At 43.6% G+C, this 18,270-nt stretch overlaps 1 pseudogene; it reads right to left on the bottom strand.

Moving 5' to 3' along the window:
• Nucleotides 1–18,270, bottom strand: part of LOC125341298 — a 277,271-nt pseudogene that overhangs the window by 101,383 nt on the left and 157,618 nt on the right.

The raw sequence follows: 18,270 nt of genomic DNA, 5'->3' as shown, positions 1-18,270 counted from the left end.
GAACTCTCCTGCTAAGTCTGACATGCACATTTAATTTTTTTTTGATTCTCAGTCTGTTCATGCAAGTATAAGGCTTCCAAAGTGATTCACATTTCAGTAGTAGGTTGAGGTAATTCCAGGGCTCGAACTCAGGGCCTAAGTGGTCTTCCTGAGTTTTTTTTCCACAAAGCTAGTACTCTACCACTTGAAACACAGCTCCACTTCCAGCTTTTTACTTGTTCATTGAAGATCAATCTCACAGGCTTTCATGCCTGGGCTGGCTATGAACTGCGATCCTCAGATCTCAGTCTCCTGAGTGGCTGGGTTGTGTTTGGACCCAGAAATTCACATTTCAGTAGGTTGGAAACAGGTTGGCTGGGGTCCTGTATACAGAGGTCTATGCAGATGAGTGTGCACCCTTGCACAGTTCAGCAGTCACAACCCCGAAACACTGCTTCCTGCTTCTCATGTTACTCAATTCCTCTTTGATACGGATGGCTTATTTTGGTGTTTGCCCAACTTTCAGTGTTATTACATTTTTCAAAGAAGTGAGATACTTCTGCTTTTCTCCCCTTTTGGTCTTTCCTGCGGTTGGCATGCTTCTTGGAAGTGTTTTGTCTAGATCTACATAAATCTATAAATACTTGGAAAGGGGAGTTTCTTAAGATTGAATCCTATGGTGTCATGTAAAATGCATCCTTAGCAAGTCTTTTGGGGCTTCTGTTTTCTGCTTTCCTTATATGTGTCTACTCTTGAACTTTTCTAGTCTATTTCCTTTCTGTTCCTATCTCTGTCAGTCCTTGGGCTTGAATTGTTGTTGTATTCTGGGGAGTGAGAAAATTCACTGAGCACTGTTAAAAGTGAAAAATGAGTTTTATTACTCAGTTTGCAACTGCCCTGCCCTGAGCTACCTCAGAGCTAGGAGAAGTTGCAGCCTCCAGGGGGCAAGTTTCTTTCCTTCCTTCCTTTCCACAGGCTTCTCCTATCCACAGGCCTTTTGTTCTACACAGGCCTCTGTTCTGCACAAGCCGCTTCCCTCTCCAAGGGATTCCATTTTCCATGTGGCTCTCTGCGGGCCTCTGCTCTCCTCAGGCTTCTGCTCTCCTCAGGCCTCTGCTCTTCACGGGCCTCCACTCCTTCAACAAGCACCAGGCTCCAGACTCCTCATAAGCCTTAGGCCTCAGGCTTCAGACTTTCCTACAGGCCTCAGGCTCTGCTCCTCCAACCAGCTGGGCTTGGCTCCATGCCTCCAACATGCACAATGCTCTGGACTCCTCTACTGGCCCGGCTCTGCTCTGCTCTGTTCCCTCCACTCTCTGCCCACTCTCCTCAGGCCTTTGGCTTTCAGCAGACCTTGGCTCTGCAGGTCTCTCCTCTCTGCCAACCCAGAGGTAGGCCACTCCGGCCTCCATTCTCTGCAGGCCCAGGCTTGGGCCTCCCTGTACCACTTATCCAGACTCGGCCATCTCTCCACTGCTCGTCTGGACTAGGGCCTCTCTCCACTTCTTGTCCGGACTTGGGCCTCTGCGGCTTGTAGGCCAACGGATCGGGACTCTGATACGCAGGCCCAAACTCGGGCCTTTCTGCACCACAGGCCCAGGGTGCAGGCCTCTTCTGTCCAGGCCTGGGCTCCCCTCAGGCCTGAAGGGAACCCTGGAACTCCTCAGCTCCACAAGGCAACACTGGGCACCTTGCTTTCTCTGAGTCACTCCTTCCTCTTTTCGCGGAAATAATGCCCTCTTATATCCAGTGGAGGGGTGACAATTTGGTCCCTTCAATGTGGGGGCAGGATCCCCTTTTATACTCTGCAGAAGGGTGTGGCAATGAGGACAACATGGTACAGGGCTTCCCAACCCACAGGTTATTACAGAACTCATTGTCTGAACGTTTTCCCTCTGCTCATTAACTCAGCTCCACTTCCAGTTTTCTGGTGGTTCATTGGAGATGAGAATCTCACCGACTCTTCTGCCCAGGCTGGCTTTTAACTGTGATCCTCTGTGCTCAGCCTCTTGAATAGCTAGGATTACAGGCATGAGCCTTCAGCTTCCAGCTGATTTTACAAAATTCTTTTCAAAATTCAAGCCTTGCCTTAGTTTTCATTAGCATTTCCCAGCTCAACAGAATTTTTATGTCTGCCTTATTGTATATCATTTGATTCTGCCATAATATAATCACTCCTCTTTGTTAGACATTTAGGTTTATAATGTACTTGATCATATAAATAAGACTGTGATTAACATCTTCATGCATTAATCTTTGTTGGTTACTCTTGATTATATTGTTGGAATAAATTCCAGCAAGTTTAATTACTAGGTCACAGCAGGCTAATCACTTGTAGTTCATGATGCATGTTATAAAATAATTTCTAACAATGTATCTTGCTGGATCTGAAAATTACTGCCATTCAGAAAATTATTTGCCAGTCTGATAGTGTTTGGGGAATTTGTAATCACACAATGAATATTTGCTGAATAAATGATTGTATCCTAGATGCATGGACTAATGGGCTATCTTTCAATGTGTCTTTCAGTTTCTGATACATTGTCTGGGAATTACTTGAAAATGAATTTATCTTTTATTGTTTTTTCTATGAATTTTAATTTAAAAGCCTTTGTTAGTTATATTAGTTATAACTGCTTCCTCATTTGTTGGCTTTTTATATTTTCATATTTTTTTTGGTTGGTCCTGGGGTTGGAACTCTGGGCCTAGTTGCTGTCCCTGAGCTCTTTAGCTCAAGGCTAGGGCTCTACCACTTGAGCCACTTCTGGTTTTCTGGTGTTTCCTTGGAGATCAGAGTCTCAGAGACTTTCCTGCCTTGGCTGGCTTTCAATCACAGTCCTCAGATCTTAGCCTCCTGAGTAGCAAGGCTTACAGTCTTGAGCCACTGGCACCCGCCAATTATTATTCTTTTAAACCACTTATTATTATTATTTATTATTGAGTACTTAAAGCTAAATCAATGATAAGTGAAGCCATACAAAAGCATAATTAGTAAACCCATCAGCCAATGAAAACATCTATATTGACACACTAAGCCAAGTGGCAAATGGTGATACATATCTGTGTGTATATGTGCATATGTTTGCCTGTAAAGTTGATTGACTTAACTGTTTTTCTGGTTCAAACATAAGTGAAGAAAGTATCACTACCTAGATGATATTTTGTCCTGAAAACTTATGTAGCAGTATGAGCTAGGATGGCTTTTAGCACAAGAAAGTTAACTGACATAATATTAAACATTATATTTATATTTAATATTATTAAAGTGATAGCAGGACACTGTTGGAGAATTAACTTCTCTGACCAGTGGAAAACTTAGCCTTGGTACAGTTACTCAGATGCCTCATTAGCACACTAATAAGCCCGTGGGGAAAAGTCCCTCCTAATGAGTTCCTTTGTGTTTTCGGGCCAAAGGAAGCCATCTTTTGTTATGAGAATCTCCCTTTCCCCTGATTAGAGTCTCCCTGAGGAGACTTGCTTGACCAGCTGACTTTAGCGAAAGATTCTCACTGTAGATAGGAATGTCTCTTCACAAGTAAATGGAGAAGTCATGATCAAAGTTAATTAGTCTTGAGGAAATAGTAACTAGGTAATCATTAGAATTCTGCCTCTACTGTTTATAATCCCTTGTTTTGATATCAACAATCTGTGTAGTAACTACCTCCTGTAATAGGAAAGCTTTTGTACCACACATTAGTAACATCCTCCACTATTTTATTTGCGATGGATATCATGCTGTATTAATTTTTACCTTTGAAGTTGTGAAATTGATTTCTAACCCTATATAAACTCTGGCCCTCCTGAAATAAAGCATGCATTGGTTCTCTTGCCTTATATCCCCCGTGTCCTGACTATGGCTGCAGTTACTCAGGTCCAACAGGAAGCAGATTTTTCTAACATAATAGACAAGAGAATAATACAAATATAAAGAGTCTTATAAATTATGGTGTGGACTGGGGATATGGCCTAGTGGCAAGAATGCTTGCCTTGTATAAATGAAGAACTGGGTTCAATTCCCCAGGACCACATATGCAGGAAATGGATAGAAGTGGCGCAGTGGCTCAAGTGACAGAGTGCTAGCCTTGAGCAAAAAGAAGCCAGGGACAGTGCTCAGGCCCTGAGTCTAAGCCCCAGGACTGGACAAAGAAAAAAAAAAATATTATGTGATTTCTGAGCTTTTGGAGTGTTTTTTTTGTTTATGGGGAGCTGTTGATGAATTTCCCATTTCAGAATTACTTAGAGAGGCACAAAAATATGGATAAGCCATGTGACAAGATAATGCTAACAGATAAATTGTTGAAATAAAAAACTACACCCCCAGAAATGGAAAAAATTATCCTTAACCAAACCAAAAATATCTCACACTTATGTCACAACCACATAATTATCTGAAATTATACAGCGAGGGAAGGGTTTGGAAAGTCCCTTATGAGGATTTATGCTATCAATGAGAAAGGATCGGTTATAGATGTATAAATTTTGTTGGTTCACAAGGCATCTCCTAGAGATCTATTTGTCTGTTTATCTGTATTTCTATATACAATGTGTGTGTGTGTTGGTTGTCGTGGTTATTTTAGACTTGAAATCCATTGGCTTGTTTGTGTTTTGTAAATATGTATTTATTTTCTTTAAGTAGTTGTACAAAGGGGTTTCAATTGTGGATATGAGTGCAATGTGTCTTGACCCATTTTACCCTTTCAAGCATTCTTCATCTTTCTTCATCCCACCCCTCTCCTCAAGTCACTCCATTTAATTTTTCCATGATGTTCATTGAATACAATGACTGCACTTATTTACTCCTCCCTCCGTTCGTGTGCCCCCCTCCCCTGGCCTCCCACCAACAGCACCATCGATTCCAGCTTTCTGGTATTCATTTTGTTAATGGAATGGTTCATTAGTTGTTTGAGGGAATTACATAATTGGGCCCCTCCTCTAAGTATGCCTTCTGTTATTCACTTGGTTTGTGTGTATGTGCATGTAACCCTGTGGATGCTATCATATATGTTTGTAGTTCATCTCTCTGAGCTTCCTTAACCTCACTGATTTTCATCAATGATTTCCTTTACCAATCACCATCTAGTGCAAATACCCAATTGCACCACTCATTCTTCAGCAGATACTCACAGACACCATACAAACAAAAGAGCCTAAGCCAGGCACTGGTGGCTCACATCTGTAATCTCAACTACTCAAGAGGTTGAGATCTGAAGATTGCAGTTCAAAGGCATCTCAGGCAGGAAAGGCTGTGAGACTCTTACCTTCAGTGAACCAGCCAACTCCTGGAAATGTAGCTGTGGCTCAAGTGGTAGAGCACTAGCATTGAGCACTAAAGATCAAGGGACAGTGCCCAGGCCCTGAGTTCAAGCCCTAAGACTGGTGGGGGGAAAGCCAGGCAGTTAGTGGCTCATTCCTCGTGAAAGGCAAAAGCAGTTCCTCCTTATGTAAGATGGAAACTTGAGGAGTTCTGTGTGGTGTTGAGATTGAAAAGCAGAGTCTCCAAAATCTACTACATTTCACAATCTTTGCTTCCTGTCTAGGATAGAGCCCCAAATAGCCATTTAACATACATCTGGGAATTTATTTTAAAAATCATGTCTTCAGAATAACAGCTTTTAAAAAAGCGCCAATACAGACTTGCTTTTCCCTTTTTAGCTTCCTTCCCTAATTTTCTGTTCCCCCAATATAGACACAGACTCTTCTAATTTCCTTCCCCTCCTCCTCTTTTTTTTTGTGCTTTCCATCCTACCACTACCATTATTATTTCTGCCACCCACAACCCCTTCTAGAATATTGTAGAGTCAGGCACTGGTAGCTCATACCTGTCATCAAAGGTTCTCAGCAGGCTGAGATCTGAGGCTTGTAGTTTAAAGCCAGCCTTGGCAGGCAAGTCTATGAGACTCTTATCTCCAATGAATTGCTACAAAACCGGAAGTTGAGGAATGTCTCAGAGTTGTAGAGCAAAAATGCTCAGGGACAATGCCCCAGCCTTGAGTTCAGGCCTCATGACCAGCATAAATAAAGAATAGAATATAATATTGTAGAAATTGGCTTCTATTTATCAAAATAGGAAAATTTATGCTCTACAAAAAATGCTGGCACTGATAAAAACAGTAAGGGGAAACCCTTTCTTGCACACATACTCTTGGACTCATAAGGAAGAATGAGAATCTGGCATCTCTTAATGCTTCATATAAAAATTCCCTAATAAACAACCAAGAGGATCTGGGTGGTGTGACTGGGGGACAACAATGCAGAGGGCTGTCATGAGACTGGGGAGGTGGGCAGTCTCATCTCCTTTCTCGTGAGAGCAAAGGGAAGCCCTAGCTATCCTGGCTGTGGGTGATCTGTTCTTCCTGTCTGATTTAATGGCTGAGAACACACCCAGGAGTCTTGACTCAAGAGGCCTGTGCTCCAGGCTTAATGGGAACAAGATGAGACTCTGCTGAGTCACCCCCGCCATGTTAAAGACCACCATTTTCTGTCCTAACTACCTAGCCAGGGACATCTTAAGTTCTCCACAAAGCCAGGAACCAGAATCCTACTTTGTAAACTGATTCTACCTTTTTTTCTTTTCTTGTTTGTTCTTTTTTTTTTCCTTTTGATTTTGTTTTGGACTTTACTCTTGGGGCTTGAACTCAGGGTCTGGTGTTCTCGCTCTCTGGTGCTTTCACTCAAGGCTGGTGCTCCACCACTTGAGCCACAGCTGTCCTTCATCTTTTTGCCAGTTCGTTGCAGAGAAGGGTCTCACAAATCAGTCTGCATGGACTTTGAAGTGTGATCCTCAAGTCTCAGCCTCTTGAGTAGCTGAGATTTCAGGTGGGAACCATTAACGCCTGGCTTTGTCCAGCTTTTGAAATTTGTATAAAAAATAGAATTTGACCCATTTAGTTTAAAAATGGCAGCCTGCACCCCCCCTTGTTCCTTTCTTACCACTTTTCTTGCAATGTAGGTTGTATATTTGTTTCTTTCTCTCCCACCCTCAGGAACACAGAGCAGAGCTTTCATCTCTTTTGCTCATCCTGGAATTCTAATGCCTAGAGACAAATTCCTTAAATATTTTTAAATGAGTCTCCAAGTCAGATATTAATCATCGTAGCTTCAGATATATTTATCATGATAGCTTATGATATAAGCAGAATCATTTTTATTGAAATTGGGAGATGAGAGTCATGTTAATATTACATAAGTACTTCATGGGTGATTTGGTTTTGAAATATGATTCAAGTTTAGAATACTTGCCTAACAAACAAAGAGAAGGCCTGTATTATTACTACCATTGCCAATGTCATCATTACTATTTCATATATATGGATAATCCATGATCTTATAATGTCAAAGAAATTTATAATTAAGTGATACCTATAAATTTATACTCAATGCCTATATCATTAAAACTGCTTTGTCTTTGTGGGATTTTTTCTTTCATTTTCTTACCAGTTAGATATATGTATTTGGGGCTTGAAGTATGGCCTAGTGGCAAGAACGTTTGCCTCACATACATGAAGCCCTGGGTTCGATTCCTAATAACCACATTTATAGAAAATGGCCAGAAGTTGCACTGTGGCTCAAGTGGCAGAGTGCTAGCCTTGAGCAAGACAAAGCCAGGGATAGTGCTCAGGCCCTGAGCCCAAGCCCCAGGACTGGCAAAAAAAAAAAAGAAGATATATGGATTTTGGGTGGACTGTAGGTATGGGATGTTTATTGTTGTTTTGTGTTGTGCATCTAAGGGCTAACCTGAGAACCTGAGTGACTAAACATAAGTTTTAGTGTTAAAATTATAAACCCTGGTGACTCCATGCAGGTGGGCTGCACCCCCACCTGTGGGATTAGTTATAAGGAGCTCTTGTTCCCCTGTGGACCTAGTCCACTCCTTCTGCACCCTTGCAGGAGGTTGTGTGGGCCAATTTGGGAGATCTCCAGTTTTTCTTGTTCGTGTTCTTGTCCTTGAAGGGGGACCTCAGGAGCCCCGCTTTCAACTTGAGTCCATTCCTTCTGCACCCTTGCAGGAGGTTGTGCGGGCCAACTTGGGAAATCTCCAGTTTTTCTTTTTCTTTTTCTTTTTCTTGTTCTTGTCCTTGCCTGTGTTTTCCTCCTTTTGTATTGTTATAGTTGTTTTGTTTTTTCTGTAGCCTTTTGTACTGAACATCTGATCAGAGCTATGGGTAACGTTCTATCATGGGAACCTCCATCTAGCCCTCTAGACTTGATCCTAGCTCACTAGAGGGAGGTCAAGGAGAAAGCTCAGAACCAGAGTGTGAACATGTTCAAGACTGCACTATGATGCAAAACTAAGTTTAAGTTTAAATTCAAATGGTCATCAAGTTTGGGCATTACCAAATGCTTTAAGGGTGATTGCATTGTTTTAAAGAGGAACTATAGTTAAAAAAATGCTTAATCAGAGCTAAGTGTCAGAAATTTGGATTTAAAAGGATATATATATATTAAACTAATGGGAATAGATGTAAACTCTCATTAACTCTATGTATGTAGGAAAAAATGGCAAAATGGGCCAATGTTTCTCACTAATATATTGGAAAGCTGAATGGATAAGTATTTCTAATTGTAATTCTTGCAGTAAGGAAAAATTGTCATTTGAGTTCAAAGGTCTTCATGCCCTGCAGTAACTGGGACTGAAGAAAAAAAAAAGAGGCTCTTGAAACAAGCAGTCTGTAGGCAAACGGCGGCACCTGGTTTCAGAATGCCTGTGAGCTTCAGTTTTTCCAATGCAGATAAAAGCTAAAGTGTTGTGTTAGTGTTAAAAAGGCTTTGGAAATCAAGAATACATTTCCAGATAAGAAATTTGGAAGTAAAATTGTCCTAAATAATTATTGCAAAGTGAGAAAAGAATTATGGCTACCAAAATGTTTAATTACCATTCCAGCTTCTTTGTAGGTTTTTTGTAACAGTTTCCAGCAGGCCCACAGAGAAGCACAGGTGATTCCTACAAGTTTGTCAAGATCTAATACTGGCCCTTAATAAATTCCAGGTAAGAACATGCTTAAAAACTACTTCTGTGTGAACCACCTTGTTGCTTTAATTGGAATAAAGTGGCCTCTTGTAAGACTCACTAATCTGAAATCTGCAGTTTGAAACCAGCCCTGGCAGAGAAAGGTCCCTGTGAGAGACTTGTCTCTAAGCAGCCAGCAGAGTGCTGAATGGAGTTGTGTGGAGCTCAAAGTGGTAGGGTGCTAGTCTTGAGCTGGAGAGCTGGGGGACAGCACTCAGGCCCTGAGTCCAAGTCCAGTGAAAAGTCACTCCTCTTGGGACAAAAGTGATGTAACATCCAGAGGCAGTAAGCCACTGCTTGGATGGCAGAGATGGTGTGAGATCCTAGAGTCACTCCTGTTTGGCCTTTCAAAAGTTAATCAAAGCCGGGAAGTCCTAGAAGAATAGTTCATAAGCATGCCTTTCTAATGCCCATGTCTGTCTACTGGGCAGGAACTTGCCAGTCAGCTGTGATAGTGGGTAGTAGGGGTAAGTTTGTCAAATGAGAGGAGAGTTTAAAAATCCCAACCCCCCGCATTTACTCAAAGCCCTGACTGGCAGTGAAAATTTTAAGCTGATACATCTGTTCAGGAAAGAGACCTGAGATTGTGTTCTTACTGAGATCTGCTTAGTCATCAGAGATCAGCTCCCCAGCCAGTCAGGAAAAAGCTTTTACAAACTAGAATGTTAAAAGGCTACACTGAGGTAGCCCAAAAAGAAGTCTGTATAGTTGAAAGTTAAAATGTTGAATGTAGGGCTGGGGATATAGTGGCAAGAGTGCCTGCCTCGGATACACGAGGCCCTAGGTTCGATTTCCCAGCACCACATATACAGAAAACGGCCAGAAGCGGCGCTGTGGCTCAAGTGGCAGAGTGCTAGCCTTGAGCGGGAAGAAGCCAGGGACAGTACTCAGGCCCTGAGTCCAAGGCCCAGGACTGGCCAAAAAAAAAATGTTGAATGTAATTTCCAGTTTGGAGTAAAGCTCCTAATGGACATCTGATCCTGCAGCCCCATGGTACACAGATTATAAAACTATATAAGGAAAGAATTTAGAGAGAAAACAAAATTGTTTCCTTTAGATTAAAAGGTTTTGGAATGTTAAAAGTGACAAAGACAATTCCTAAAGTGAATATGTAACAAATGGTAAAGTTGGTATGTACTCAAATTGGCTATAATATAAATAGGGTCAGAATTGGGGCTTCGGTGTAAAACTATGTTTATCTGTTGCATTTGTTACGAGTTTTTATGGTATTGCGGGCACAATACCAATATATCCCTGCTGATTCTCAGTCAGAATCAAACTAAGCAAGGAGAACCACGATTGGTTCTCGAGTTACCTATCAGAAGGTGGGAATGAAGGGGGGAAATGAAGAGCCAGACTTTGAAGTCAGGCCCCACTTTACCACGCGAACCCCACTTTCCCACGTAAACCTGAGATTAGCAGGCCCTGTGAGAAAACCCAGGACAAGCTTATTAGGGCCCAGCCGGTCGAGAACTCTAATGACTGGGAATACTTAAATCTAACCACCCCTAGAATGCCTCGAGCCTTGAGACAATCAGATTTGTACTCGTAATCTTGCTTGCTTAAACACCTTATTGCTGTAACTTTGTCTTTTGCCTTTATAAGCTCTGTGTAATCGCAGCTGGGGGCTGCCTCCTAACCTCTGCTGTGTCGGTGGGTAGGACAAGGCTCAGGCCGCGGCCCTGCTTGAATAACGTCTTGACTTGCTATTGCATTTCAGAATGTCTGACTCTCAGTGGTCTTCTTGTTGGTGGTCTCACCACTTGGCACAACACTTAGTATCTTCTCACTAAATTGAGTTTAAAGTCTATTTTATCTTCTATTAGTATTGCTATTCTGGCCTGATTATGGGGCCTCCTTGCTTGGTAGATTTGATTCCAGCCTTCCAAATCAAGAATATGTTTGTTTCTGTGGGCAATGTGTGCATCGGGAAGACAGAAGATAGGTGGGTCTTGCTTTTTGATCCAATTACTTATCTGTGTAACTTAATTAGGAGTGAAATCTAGGAATAGTGACAGTTAGGACTTAGAGATGTTTGTTAATTAATTCCTTCCAAATTATCCCTCTTCTTAGGAGCTGTGCCTTGTCATTTCTTACCACATTTATTTGGTTCTCTGGTAACCAGCCCTTTCTCTGTCAGAATCCAGACTCTTATTGTAGCGCCAGACTTTGAAGTCAGGCCCCATTTTACCACGTGAACCCCATTTTACCACGCGAACCTGAGATAAGCAGGCCCTGTGAGCAGACCCAGGACAAGCCCATTAGGGCCCAGTCGGTCTAGAACTCTAACTGCTGGGAATGCTTAACTCTGACCACCCCTAGAATTGAACCTTGTGCCAATCAGATTTGTACCTGTATCCTAATCTTGCTTGCTTGAACACCTGATTGTTGTAACTTTGTTCTTTGCCTTTATAAGCCCTGTGTAATCACAGCTCGGGGCTGCCTCCTAACCTCCGCTGTGTCAGTGGGTAGGATGAGGCCCGAGTTGCAGCTCACTTAAATAAAGCCTTGCCTTGCTTTTGCATTTCGGAACGTCTGAGTCTCGGTGGCCTTCTTGGTGGTGGTCTTGCGATTTGGCACAACATTTGGGGTTTCGTCCAGGATAGCCCCAGAGACCCCCGAGACCCCAGACTCCGAAGGTAAGAAAATAGCGCTGTTCATTCTGTGTGTCTGTGACTGTGTAATTTGTAGTTTTGTTTTCTGTTTTGGCAGCTGCCTGAATCTGAGCCTGTAGGTAGTGAAGGACCAGCCGGAGTGGATACGTTCATATGGGCAGTCATGGAAGACTTGGGAGACATCTCAAGCCCTCCACAGGGGGCTCAGGCTTCTCACTACCACCCTGAACCTGAAGGACTGGACCGGGAGGCCCTTCTAACGGGCGCCTGTCTGATCCACTCTATATTCGGGGTGGTCTGGTTCACTTCTACACACGAACGGGAGAGAGAGAGCCTCAAGACTGTGTGGTCTGCCCCCTCACAGGGGCAGGAGAGACACAGTGAGACTGTGTGGTCTGCCCCCTCACAGGGGCAGGAGAGACACAGTGAGACTGTGTGGTCTGGCCCCTCACAGGGGCAGGAGAGACACAGTCAAACCTGTAAGCCGCGGCCCCCTAAGTCTGTTTGTAAGTGTTGTCTGGTCTTTGTGCCTGTGATTATTTTTGTGTGTTTCTTTCTTGCGCTGTACCTGACTGACAGACAGATGATGGGGAATGTTCCTTCCACTCCCCTGGACTTGACTTTAGCTCACTGGAAAGATGTACAGGTGACAGCCCACAATCAATTAGTGAGAGTGTCTGCAAAAAAGAATTCTAGGGGGACCCCCACCCAGCCTTCTTAAGCAGAAAATTGTTTGGTGTGCTAAAATGTTTTACTAAGACTAAAAATGTTTTACTAAAACTATCAAGCCCTGGAAAATGAGGCTGGAGAATGCTAAAATCATTTGTTAAAGGTTTTTGTCTTAAAATGTACGCCCGATGCTTATTCAGCGCACTTTAAGATTTTTTGAAAATGTATGTGTGTGTGCATGTGTGAGTGTGAATATGTTCAAGACTTCAGTATGATGCAAAACTAAGTTTAAGTTTAAATTCAAATGGTCATCAAGTTTGGGCATTACCAAACGCTTTAAAGGTATTATTGCATTGTTTTAAAGAGGAACTAGAGTTAAGAAAGGATTTCTCAGGGTTCTTTAATTAAAATTAAAAAAAAAATCAGAGCTAAGTGTCAGAAATTTGGATTTAAAAGGATATGTGTGTGTGTGTGTGTGTGTGTGTGTGTGTGTGTGTGTGTATACTAAACTAATGGGGATAGAAGTAAACTCTCATTAACTCTGTATGTAGCAAGAAATGGCAAAATGGGCCAATGTTTCTCACTAATATATTGGAAAGCTGAATGGATAAGTATTTCTAATTGTAATTGTTGCAGTAAGGAAAAATTCAAAGGTCTTCATGCCATGCAGTAACTGGGACTGAAGAAAAAAGAGGCTCTTTTGAAACAAGCAGCCTGTAGGCAAAGGGCAGCACCTGGTTTCAGAATGCCTGTGAGCTTCAGTTTTTCCAATGCAGATAAAAGCTAAAGTGTTGTGTTACTGTTAAAAAGGCTTTGGAAATCAAGAATACATTTCTAGATAAGAAATTTGGAAGTAAAATTGTCCTAAATAATTATTGCAAAGTGAGAAAAGGAGAATTATGGCTACCAAAATGTTTAATTACCATTCCAGCTTCTTTGTAGGTTTTTTGTAACAGTTTCCAGCAGGCCCACAGAGAAGCACAGGTGATTCCTACAAGTTTGTCAAGATCTAATACTGACCCTTAATAAGTTCCAGGTAAGAGAGCATGCTTAAAAACTACTTCTGTGTGGACCACCTTGTTGCTTATAATTAAAGTGGCCCCTTATAAAACTCATTGATCTGAATCTGCGGTTCGAAGCCAGCCCGGGCAAAGAAAGGTCCCTGTGAGAGACTTGTCTCTAATCAGCCAGCAGAGTGCTGGGAACGGAGTGGTGTGGAGCTCAAAGTGGTAGGGTGCTAGTCTTGAGCTGGAGAGCTGGGGCACAGCGCTCAGGCCCTGAGTCCAAGTCCAGTGACAATTCAGTCCTCCTGGGACAAAAGTGATGGAACATCCAGAGGCAGTAAGCCACTGCTTGGATGGTAGAGATGGTGCCAGATCCTAGAGTCACTCCTGTTTGGCCTTTCAAAAGTTAATCAAAGCCGGGAAGTCCTAGAAGAATAGTTCATAAGCATGCCTTTCTAATGCCCATGTCTACTGGGCAGGAACTTGCCAGTCATCTGTGATAGTGGTTAGTAAGGGTAAGTTTGTCAAATGAGAGGATAGATTAAAATCTCAACCCCCCGCATTTACTCAAAGCTCTGACTGGCAGTGAGAATTTTAAGCTGATACATCTGTTTAGGAAAGAAAGCTTGTAGACCTGAGATTGTGTCCTTATTGAGATCTGTTAAAGGCCTGCAAAGCTAACTTTTTAGGTCATCAGAGATCAGTTCCCCAGCCAGTCAGGAAAATGCTTTTAAAAACTAGAATGTTAAAAGGCACAAATTTGTAAACCTGAAGCCACCCATCTGGGCTTCATATTAAAAGAGAGCAAGCATTGGCTGTCAGATGCACATAGACTGTGCTGAAAATCCCTGTGCTTAAATCAGCCAGACAAATCAGAGTTCCTGGGAACAGACTTTAGTAGACCCAGGGCCACGAGCTTTGCCTCCTGTGCCCCAGTATTCCCAAGAAGACTTGGAGTGGATAAAGAAAATTCCCATGGCCCACAAATCCCTGGACAGAGAAGGAAACAATGACTGGTGGAAAACTTGTGAAGGGAAAGTTATCCTGCCACAAGGCCTGGTTAAGGGGATCCTTAAGAGAATCCACTGAGGACTTGCTTCGACACTCCAAAGTGAAAATTAGACAAGGAAATCAACTTATTGAAGATATTGTTAAAAATTGCAAGGCCTGTCAGCTTGCCAATGCCCCCAATCAACAGATTACTAAAGAAGCTTGCTTCTGTGGGAATAGGCCAGGTGTGTATTGGGAAGTAGATTTCACAGAAATTACAAATATTTGCTAGTTTTTGTAGACACCTTTTCAGGATGGGTTGAAGCCTATCCAACCAAGCATGAGACCGCGAATGTAGTGGCTAAGAAGATCCTGGAAGAAATCCTACCCAGGTATGGCTTCCCATCCACCTTTGGGTCAGACAACAGACCGGCCTTCTTCTCAAAAGTAAGTCAGGGAATAGCCGCTGCACTGGGGACGGATTGGAAATTGTATTGTGCTTACAGACACCAGAGTTCAGGACAGGTAGAGCGAATGAATCAGACTCTAAAAGAGACCTTAACTAAATTGGCCTTAGAGACTGGCACAGACTGGGTTCCACTCCTTTCTTTTGCTCTGCTAAGAGTAAGAAATTCTCCCTATGAGCTTGGCTTTACTCCTTTACATGAGTACGGGTACGCCCCGCCCATTATCCCTAGCCTTCACACTGAATTGCTTGATGATTTGGATGATGCTGAATTTTTGTGTAAAGTCGATTATTTGCAGCTCGTGCACAAGAATATGTGACCCCAACTTAAGGCATTAGATGATTCTGCTTCTGTCCTTACCCCCCATTTATTCAGACCAGGGGACTGAGTGTTCGTTCGGAGGCATAACCCCAAATCCTTAGAACCACGGCGGAAGGGATCCTAGACGGCATTGCCACTTGGGTTCATGGCTTCCATGCCAGGCCAGCTGACCCCTTTGCCCTGGACGACGACTACCGTGATGGAACATGGGAGGTCTCCAAGCACCCAACTCAGCCGCTTCGCCTTTGCCTCAAGAAAAAAAAGTTAGACTGAATAGTGTTATAATTTTCTTTTTGCCTTCTTTCCTTACTACCCTGGCTAGTGTTGATGTTATTTTGGCAGCTCACTCCAAAGGGAGGTGACCCCCTTATTTTAGGTAGTTTTGGGCTTGCTTAGGAATACGGGTATAGCCACCCAACCCTTAGAGCACAGCTGAGAAGTTTATGTATTTTGTTGCTTACATTTGGATACTAAAAACTATATAGCTAATGGTAAGTCTGTATAGCTAAAAGTTAATTTTCAGTTTGCAGTAATCCTGCAGTCCCTTGGTAAAGTAGACTAAGGTTATAGGTTCCTGGCTAGGTAAGGTCAATGCCCCTGAGTCAGCCTGAAGAAGTTACAGAAGGTGGATGATGTTCACCCATCAGCCCCCCTTTAAAACCGAGGGATCAGAGTTGTTTTTGGGAAGATGAGGCAGGATAAACTAGAGGCATGCAAAACAGAGTTACAGAGACTGTACTTGTGAGAAATGGTGACAGGCCCTTTGGTTACTACATTGGGCCCTATTGGCCCATGCCTTATCTCTATCATCCCCTACACATGCAACCCATTGAAATGGACAGAATGGAGCCATGATTGGCTCCCAAGGTACCAAAAAGAAAAAGGGGGAAATGTAGTGCCAGACTTTGAAGTCAGGCCCCATTTTACCATGTGAACCCCATTTTACCACACGATCCCCACTTTACCACACGAACCTGAGATAAGCAGGCCCTGTGAGCAGACACAGGACAAGCCCATTAGGGCCCAGTCAGTCTAGAACTCTAATCGCTGGGAATGCTTAACTCTGACCACCCCTAGAATCGAACCTTGAGCCAATCAGATTTGTACCTGTATCCTAATCTTGCTTGCTTGAACACCTGATTGTTGTAACTTTGGTCTTTGCCTTTATAAGCCCTGTGTAATCACAGCTCGGGCTGCCTCCTAACCTCCGCTGTGTCGGTGGGTAGGATGAGGCCCGAGTTGCAGCTCACTTAAATAAAGCCTTGCCTTGCTTTTGCATTTCGGAAGTCTGAGTCTCGGTGGCCTTCTTGGTGGTGGTCTTGCGACTTTGCACAACATTATCTCCAATAAACTCATCACAAAAGTAAGAAGTAGTGTTGTGGTTCCAGTGGTAGAGCACAGTGTCCAAACTGATTGTTAAAAGTTCAAGGACTGGCACAAAAAAGAAAGATGGAAGTAAGAAAAGGGAGGGAGGGAGGGAGGGAGGGAGGGTGTTTCAACAAGGTGCCTGAGGGAGCAAGGAAACAATGGAGATCAGATCATGGAGCTGAGGTCTGGCCTAGCAGGGCACCTGTAGCTTGCCATCAGCCTCAGATCCCAAGGTTTCATGAACTGAAGCTTGAGTTATTGGATTTATATAGGGAACTGTATGCGGAAACTGTGGTATTAACTTCACCCTGTGACAGTATTTTGTCACAGGTAGGGAACTTTCTTGGGAATTACAGGCAAACAGTAAAGAGCTTACAAGTCACATACACCTTAGTCTCCCTTCCCCCAGGCCCACAACACAGTGTAGGATGGAGTGGACCACACCCAGGATAGAAATCTGATTTCCTCTTAAGCCAGGAAGGGTGGACTTCTAGGAAACTCTATTTTCAGAGAGAAGGCTTTCTAAACTCCCAATAATTTGGTGATCGCATATCTTGGATTTTTGGGCTTTCTTCAGAAGGAAGGAAGGAAGGGAAGCAGGAGGGAGGATTGGATCAAGGAAGCAAGGGAGGGAGGGAAGAAGGAAGGAAGGAAGTGATGAAGGATGGAAAGAAGGGGAGAGGGGAGGGAAAGAAAGAAAGGTAGAGATAGGGTTTTTAGGTATCTTAGTGGATGATCTAATTGGGTTGGCTGCTCTCTTGATCCTTTACAGGCCTAGGGCAGTGGGCCATATATGGGAATGTCTGAAGGGATTAAGGTATGAGAGTGGGATGTCTTTTTGTCCATTGTGTTTTAAATTCCAGAGAGTTGCTGGTATTTGCGGGTCAAGTGTTTAATCCTATCACTTTTTGGTTAAAAGCACAGTTTCAATTAATCTCCAGTTTAATGCCCAACTCAGGTGTTAATTGGTGTCACTAAGAAATCCCATCAGAAGCTGCTCTCTGATTGATTGATATGGCCTAGTGAGGGCAGGGCTTGAGGTGTAAAGATGCCCAGGTATCGAGAAGAGCAGCAGAATCCTGGAGCCTGCAATTAGTGCATGGCCCTGCTGGGACTCAGAGAGCCCTGCACACCTGATCCACATCTCATCCAGCAAGATGAGCACCAAGACCCCACTCTCGCTCCATTGTCTTGCCATGAAGGGTACACTGAGTAACCAGACCCTGGCCATCTCTGTCCTGGAGAATCTGCCAGTGCTGCTTTCCCCTGCATTCTTTATGAAGGTCTACACTGGGGGCCACAGAAAGGTGCTGAAGGCCATGGTGCAGACCTGGCCCTTCCCCTGCCTTCCCCTGGGGGACCTGGCACAGTAACCAGGCCTGGGAACCTTCAATGGTTCCCTAGATTGTTGGGGTCTGGACAACCCCTTTCTCCCCCCACGGGGAGAATGGTAACCACAAACTATGTGAAAGAGCACTCAGCCTGGCCCTCCGCCAGCGGAAGTCCAAAGGCGTGCTCACATGGGCAAGCGCTAAGTTGAGGAAAGGTTGCTGAAGCCTCCCCTCCCCCCAGTCCCCTCACATGTTACCAAGGGTGGAGGCGAAAAGGAAGGCATCAGGGACACGCTGCGGTGGTGGGAAGCGTCTCAAAGACTTTAATATGGAAAGGCACTTATATAGAAGTAATGGCGGGAAAGAAAGGGTGCTGGCCAAAGGGCCAGTCATAGGCTAGGGATCACGTTCATCAAGTGACATCACGAAACTTCCCTTTGTGGGCGGGACAACCCCATCATGGTGGCATGCACGTGTTCACCTCCCAAGGGGTGGAGGCCAGAAGGTAGGAGGGACTTC

Source organism: Perognathus longimembris, chromosome 24 (assembly GCF_023159225.1).
Source record: "Perognathus longimembris pacificus isolate PPM17 chromosome 24, ASM2315922v1, whole genome shotgun sequence".
In the NCBI taxonomy this organism is placed as follows: domain Eukaryota; kingdom Metazoa; phylum Chordata; class Mammalia; order Rodentia; family Heteromyidae; genus Perognathus; species Perognathus longimembris.
The sequence above is the reverse complement of the archived record's forward strand: the minus strand, read 5'-3'. Positions and strand labels throughout refer to the sequence as shown.